The 6955-nt window shown below is 40.4% G+C and overlaps 1 pseudogene across 2 annotated transcripts; it reads left to right on the top strand.

Moving 5' to 3' along the window:
• The first annotated feature begins 306 nt into the window (after positions 1 to 306).
• LOC147632627 (pentatricopeptide repeat-containing protein At2g33680 pseudogene) lies at positions 307 to 3330 on the top strand (annotated as a pseudogene). Of its 2 annotated transcripts, none has more exons than XR_015267215.1 (2): positions 307 to 532; positions 695 to 3330. The product of XR_015267215.1 is annotated as a pentatricopeptide repeat-containing protein At2g33680 pseudogene, transcript variant X2 (transcript). The 2 variants fall into 2 exon arrangements; XR_015267214.1 differs by having other exon boundaries at positions 604 to 3330.
• Positions 3331 to 6955: the final 3625 nt, after the last annotated feature.

The raw sequence follows: 6955 nt of genomic DNA, 5'->3' as shown, positions 1-6955 counted from the left end.
AGCATGCATGGTTGTAGCAAGGAGCACAGATGAGCACACGAAACCTTAAAAGTATGAACCATGAACCTAGTCTCTACAGGAAATGAACAGAAAGGGCAAGCTACTCACGATCTATCTCATGGTGAGGAGGAAGAAAGCAAGAAATGCAAAAACTAAGTGTCCGTTTCTCCACCCATGTAACGTACACAGAATGAGCGCTTAATGTGGGAGTGCCTCTACATGTATCCCTTCACACCACAAATATATGGCACCAAAATGTTTTTTTTTAAACATTTCCATTAAATATGTTAGATTATAGAAGTTTATGCAATATTAAGTGGTTAAATGATCAAATTTTCTCGTTCTGGCATATGGTCATCGAAGCCGCAGGGATTTTGGCAGCCTCTTCTTCTTCTCCTGCACAGGCTTGAAATACTCGAAGATGGCGGGACGAAGGCATGCTAAGTGTAGAAAATGGCGGGACGATGGAAATGACATGGACCTCTCATGGGAGAAGTACTTTAGGGATCGGTGGAACAATCGTAACACCAAGGTAAGCACCATCGTACAGGTTTCCTCTTTCTTCTCATTTCCTTCTTGTGAGAGAGACCGTTTGTTTGGCAGACTAGCCCAAGATCCCCAGACTTTAAGCACAAAATCACTAAGGTATCGTTGTGGATTGATGGCTGGTGCAATCCCTGTTGGGTTCATGAAGAGCTGAGGAGAAGAGGACTGGTGATGTCAACAGAATTTAAAGATGGCTCTGTGCAGGTAAGGAAAAGAATTGACAATGCCAACCATCAAGCAGTGGGTGGCCTTACTGAAGGCTTGTGCCAAGAAGAAGGATCTGCACGAAGGCACTAGAGTGCATGCTGGTATTCTAAAAACTGGCTTGCTTGAAAAGAGCCCTTATGTAGCGAACACTTTAGTCAGTATGTATGCCAAATGTGGTGCGCTTGAAAAAGCACAGCAAGTGCTTGACAAGCTTCTTGTTCGGGACGTAGTCTCTTGGAATGCACTAATCGCAGGATATGCCCGACAGGGGCACGGCGAGGAAGCACTGAACTGTTTTGAACGGATGCGACATGAGGGCCTCTCTCCAAACACAGTCACCTTCATTTGCATCTTGAAGGCTTGTGGCATCATAGGAGCAGCTGACAAGGGCAAACAAATTCATGATGAGATTGTCAGTCAGGGGTTGCTGGGAAAAGATATTGTGCTTGGCACTGCTTTGGTGGACATGTACGCTAAATGCGGTGTGCTCACAAAAGCACAGCAGGTGCTTGACGAGCTTCCTGTTCGGGACGTAGTCACTTGGTCTGCACTAATTGCAGGATATGCCCAACAGGGGCAGGGCGAGGAAGCACTGAACTGTTTTGAACGGATGCAACGCGAGGGCCTCTCTCCAGACACGGTCACCTTCACTTGCATCTTGCAGGCCTGCGGCAGCATAGGAGCAGCTGACAAGGGTAAACAAATTCATGATGAGATTGTCAGTCAGGGGTTGCTTGGAAAAGATGTTGTGCTTGGCACTGCTTTGGTGGACATGTATGCCAAATGTGGTGCGCTCGCAAAAGCACAGCAAGTGCTTGACAAGCTTCCAGTTCGGAATGTAGTCTCTTGGAATGCACTTATCGCAGGATATGCCCAACAGGGGAAGGGCGAGGAAGCACTGAACTGTTTTGAACGGATGCAACACGAGGGCCTCTCTCCAAACAGGATCACCCTCATTTGCATCTTCAAAGCCTGTGGCAGCATAGGAGCAGCTGCCAAGGGCAAACAAATTCATGATGAGATTGTCAGTCAGGGGTTGCAGGGAAACGATATTGTGCTTGGCACTGCTTTGGTGGACATGTACGCCAAATGCGGTGCGCTCACCAAAGCACAACAAGTGCTCGACGAGCTTCCTGCTCGGAATGTAGTCACTTGGAATGCACTTATTGCAGGATATGCCCACCAGGGGCAGGGCGAGGAAGCACTGAACTGTTTTGAACAGATGCAGTGCGAGGGCCTCTCCCCAGACACGGTCACCCTCACTTGCATCTTGAAGGCCTGTGGCAGCATAGGAGCAGCCGACAAGGGCAAACAAATTCATGATGAGATTATCAGTCAGGGGTTGCAGGGAAAAGATATTGTGGTTGGCACTGCTTTGGTGGACATGTACACCAAATGCGGTGCGCTTGCAAAAGCACAGCAAGTGCTTGATGAGCTTCCTGTTCGGAATGTATTCTCTTGGAATGCACTAATCGCAGGGTATGCCCAACAGGGACAGGGCAAGGAAGCACTGAACTGTTTTGAACAGATGCAACGCGAGGGCCTCTCTCCAGACACGGTCACCTTCATTTGCATGCTTAATGCATGCAGTCACTCAGGTCTAGTGGATGAGGGCCAAATGTATTTTGCGAATATGAGCAAAAAATATGGCATCACACCAGACTTGGAGCACCACACTTGCATGGTTGATCTTTTTGGCCGTGCAGGGCACTTTGACAAGGCTATTGCAGTGATTAAGAAGATGCCATCGTCTGATTATCCTCCAGTTTGGTCTGCTCTGTTGGGTGCTTGTCGAAAATGGGGAAATGTGAAGCTTGGGAGATTGGCCTTTGAACATGCAGTACAAGTGGATAAAAATGATGCTGCAGCTTATGTCTGTATGGCTAATATTTATGCAGCTGCTGGCATGCAAGAGGATGCAGAAAAGATTGAAGCCTTGAGAGTGAAAAATGCTGCATGGAAGTAGCCAGGATGCAGTTGGTGGGTTGATGTGAGTGGAAACGTTCATTCATTTTTTGTTGGGGATACAAAGCATGCACAAAGCAAAGGTATCTATGTGAAGCTACAAGATTTTGCCCATAAAATGGATATTCTCCATTTGCATTGGGTGTCACAAAACATTTCCGATGATGCAAAGAAGGATGTGCTTTGTGGGAACAGCAAGAAGTTGGCCATTGCCTGTGCCCTCCTCAATACACCTCAAGGGGCAACTATACGCGTTGTGAACAACATGCGGATCTGGTGGTGACTGCCATGTTGCTACATCACTTATTATGGTCAGAGATGCGAACCACTTTCACGTTTTTGAAGATGGAAAGTGTGCTTGTGGAGACTATTGGTGATGGTTGTGCAGCAGCTTCAACTGACTCTATTTTGAAACTCGGAATGTAATTTGTTGTGCAGTGAGCTTTTTGGTTCTCGCTTTATTGTGCTGTATTGTTTCTTAAAGTTGTATATCAGTGCCCCGAGAGTTCAGCATAAACCGATTTGGCATTGTTTTGTGCAAAGGATGTAATGTTCACATTGGCACTTTGAATATAATTTCAACAGTGGACGATCCTCTTTTGTCCTCATGTGTTGCCAATGGGGTAGTCTTGGATTGCCAATACTTGTTTCGACCCACTCTTGAAGGCACTTTACGTTAGTGCACTGAAGCCAATGTGGCTTTACATTATTCCTCAGTTACTGTGTGGGTGTGGGCATGCCTATGAGTACATATGTATGTGCACACATGGGTGTGGGCATGCCTATGAGTACATATGTATGTGCACACATGGGTGCATGCATGTGTACTTACCTATGTACGTATGAATTTATACATACATAATTTGGGCATGTTCCTGGATTCATCTAGGTATATACATACATGCTTGTGTGTGTGTGTGTGTGTGTGTGTGTGTGTGGATGAATGTATGTGAAAACATACGCATACCTATACACGAAACATACGAGTATGGAAGTATATTTGGACAAGGAGACAGGAAACATGACCCTAACATTTGCCCCTCAGGGGACAGGGTTAAGTATGCTACCAATCCACTATTGCCGAGGCAAGTTGGCTGTTCTGATATACATATTAAATTGATGTTCCTTCAACTATGCATAGAGCAGATGGGTAAGTCGCATCTAGCGCATGGGATGCTGTATGCACATGCGGCGATACATAGGCAGCGTTCTTCAAGTACACATTCTTGAAGCAACCTTTCAACTTTTGACTTTTTTTCCCAAGGAGTGAGCATGAACCTGACCACGTTTCCAAAGGTTTAAGCCTTCATAAAATCAAGAAAAAGCTATTTAAAAAAACTAGGTCAAGTATGAAACCTCGTATATCATACGTAAACGTTTGCATGAGCAAACATACGGCTATGTTTGAATTAATGACGTATGTATGTATACATACATATATATATTATAACATATTTCCTGAATTCTACTCATAATTCACCCAAAATGTACACACACACATGCACGCACATTTTTTTATAGTAATTCTTATATTACCAGTGGGAAACCTCATTGCGAGGTGAAAACCAACAAAACCTACAAATGAAACATCATGACACAAGTGAGGTTCCTATATAGGGGCCATGGATTTGACTACCTATATAAGTAGTCAAAGAAGGCCATGTATTGCTGGTCATCTGTTTGTTGTTTGCAACTTTCGGCTCTCATGTAGAGACTATCTCAACAAGCATTGAAAGTAGGTGTATTGATCCAGAGGAATGTGTCCAAAATGTACACATGCACACACACACACACACACACACACACACACACACACACATACACCTCCATCACAATCTCAGCCATCCGTGGGTTTTGTGCAAGGCTCCTATGAGATGGAATCACAATCAATGTCCGACAGTTCTGCCATGAATGGTCAGCCCGCATTACAATCTCCATCTCAAAATGATGCTCCCTCTCTCTTAATGTATGTGTACCTAGTAGAATAGCATACAGACACTAATCAGCATGTCTTTAGAAATTTCAATTTTTAAAAAAGGACATGTAATTCAGATTTCAAAAACTAATCCATAGATTAAGCCATTATGCATAAATCTGAAATTCCAACACGTGTCAGATTATTTGAAAAAAGACATGTAATTCACATTTCCTTCTAGAGGTCTGAAAGCACCACTCCAATATGATTAGGTCCACCACATTGGGGAAAGACCTTATGATTCTTATGGACCATAACTTCTTTAATCACACGTTAAGATTATATGTGGATCATTGCATGTATGATTGATTAATTAAGTATTTTTTTCATACACTAGTTACCTTATTCTTGTGGCATAATTATCTTTTCATTGTCATGCTCCTCTTGCATTTGGTCAAAAATATTTCTTTACTCACTTGGTTCTCTAAAGTAGACCCTCAAATTCTTATCCCATGATTTTCTAATGGCATAAGCACTTGATTGATTGGCTTGCACCTTGGCCTTTAGGACTCAATTATGCAAGTTAAATTTAATCATTAGAAAATCATCACCTTTAAGGGATGTCTCATGTGATGCAAGACCTTATAGGAGTGTACGAGACTTTGATTAGGGAAAGCTAGGCCTTAGATAGATGCACATATTCCCTGTTCAAACCCCACTAACAATCCTCACCATTTGTCCATCACTCACATTAGAAAGTTTAACACTAAATCATGCTAGCATGTAGAGATTATTAAAGCAAGGAGCTTCAATCATCAATCGTGATAAAAGAAAGAGATGTTCAAGGCATATTACATAAATGATTATTCATAAATATGCTTTCAATTAATAATGAACTAAATTGATTATTGAAAAGAGTTTTTATGTTGAATTGTTTTCAAGTATTAAAGGGAGAAACAAAGAGAGATATATGACAAATTCATAAAGAAACCATGCATACAAGTATAGAGTGGAGAGAAGAAATGGAACTTGTGAATCTATGAAGCTTTTTACATAATTTGGATGGAGCCTATGAATCCATGAAGCCTTGTTTAGAGTGAAAAGATGAGAGTGACACATGAAGGTGTTGTGAGGAAGAGTGGATAAATTATTAAATGATTAAATGATTAAATGATTAAATGATTAAATTATTAAATTATTAAATTGAGAACTAATAATTTGAGAAAGATAAGAGTGACACATGAAGGTGTTTTGAGGAAGAGTGGATAAATTTTTAAATTTTTAAAATTTTAAATTTTTAAATTGAGAATTAATAATTTGAGAATTAGATGGGTGAAAGAGAGGGCAAACATTCCAAACCAAGGAAGTAAGGGGAAGTAAGTGGAGCATTAAGGTAAGTGGTAGCCTACCTCCTACCATAATGTATAATGTAAATCTTACACTAGAAGAGGATAATAAAATGAAGTGAAGTGGGAACACGCTAAATAAAATGTTTCTTTTTTCAAACTAGCAAAGTGTAGATAAATACGATTTTGTGAAATACTACATTATGAAAAGCAACACGAGGTCTTACCTATTTTCAAGTTTCCCAAAACCTAATTATGTAAAAAGGGTGTGATGCACTTAGAAAAGAATCATGTAAGAATAACTGACAAAGCATATGTCTACCTTACTCTTTGATTGCATTGCTTAACCAATTGTAGTTGAATTAAATCTAGAATTTCAATTACAACTACAATTGCTTAACCCATTGTAGTTGAATTAAATCTAGAATTTCAATTACAACTAGAAATGATACAATTTTGGATTTGGTTTAGTTCTAGCAAGACCATATAAATCTCACTAGGTTAGAAACTATGGATCTACTTAAGTTGTAGATACACAAAATTAGATAACAAAAGTTTAAAAAATATTGACAAAACATAAAAAATATTTAATCACTATAATCAATTATCATAATTGAAGTGGATCTTGGAGGTTGATCATTTTCCATTAGCTACACCATAAAGCAAAAAGGGGTTGGACTCTTACCTGCACCATCCACAAAACAAAATATGTTAGAACATAGATTTTTAAGCTATGGAAAGACAATCGTCAACACCCGACTCCGTATATTATAGTTATCATGATTATATGGTATAAAAATGTAATATAAAGAAATATAGAATGATTACATTTGGATGAAAATGCAATATACAGAAATATAGAATGATTTCTCTTATTGAGGAGGTTCTTGTTTTGATCCTACTTTTTGGGATGGTCTTCTCATTTACAAGGGACAAGTGATAAGATATCTCTTAGAGTGGTGAACTTCTAATAAGC

This window comes from Cibotium barometz, chromosome 13 (assembly GCF_041138505.1).
Source record: "Cibotium barometz isolate CiBa-2024 chromosome 13, ASM4113850v1, whole genome shotgun sequence".
NCBI classification, from domain to species: domain Eukaryota; kingdom Viridiplantae; phylum Streptophyta; class Polypodiopsida; order Cyatheales; family Cibotiaceae; genus Cibotium; species Cibotium barometz.
Note: the sequence above shows the minus strand (reverse complement) of the source record. Positions and strands in the feature narration are given on the sequence as shown.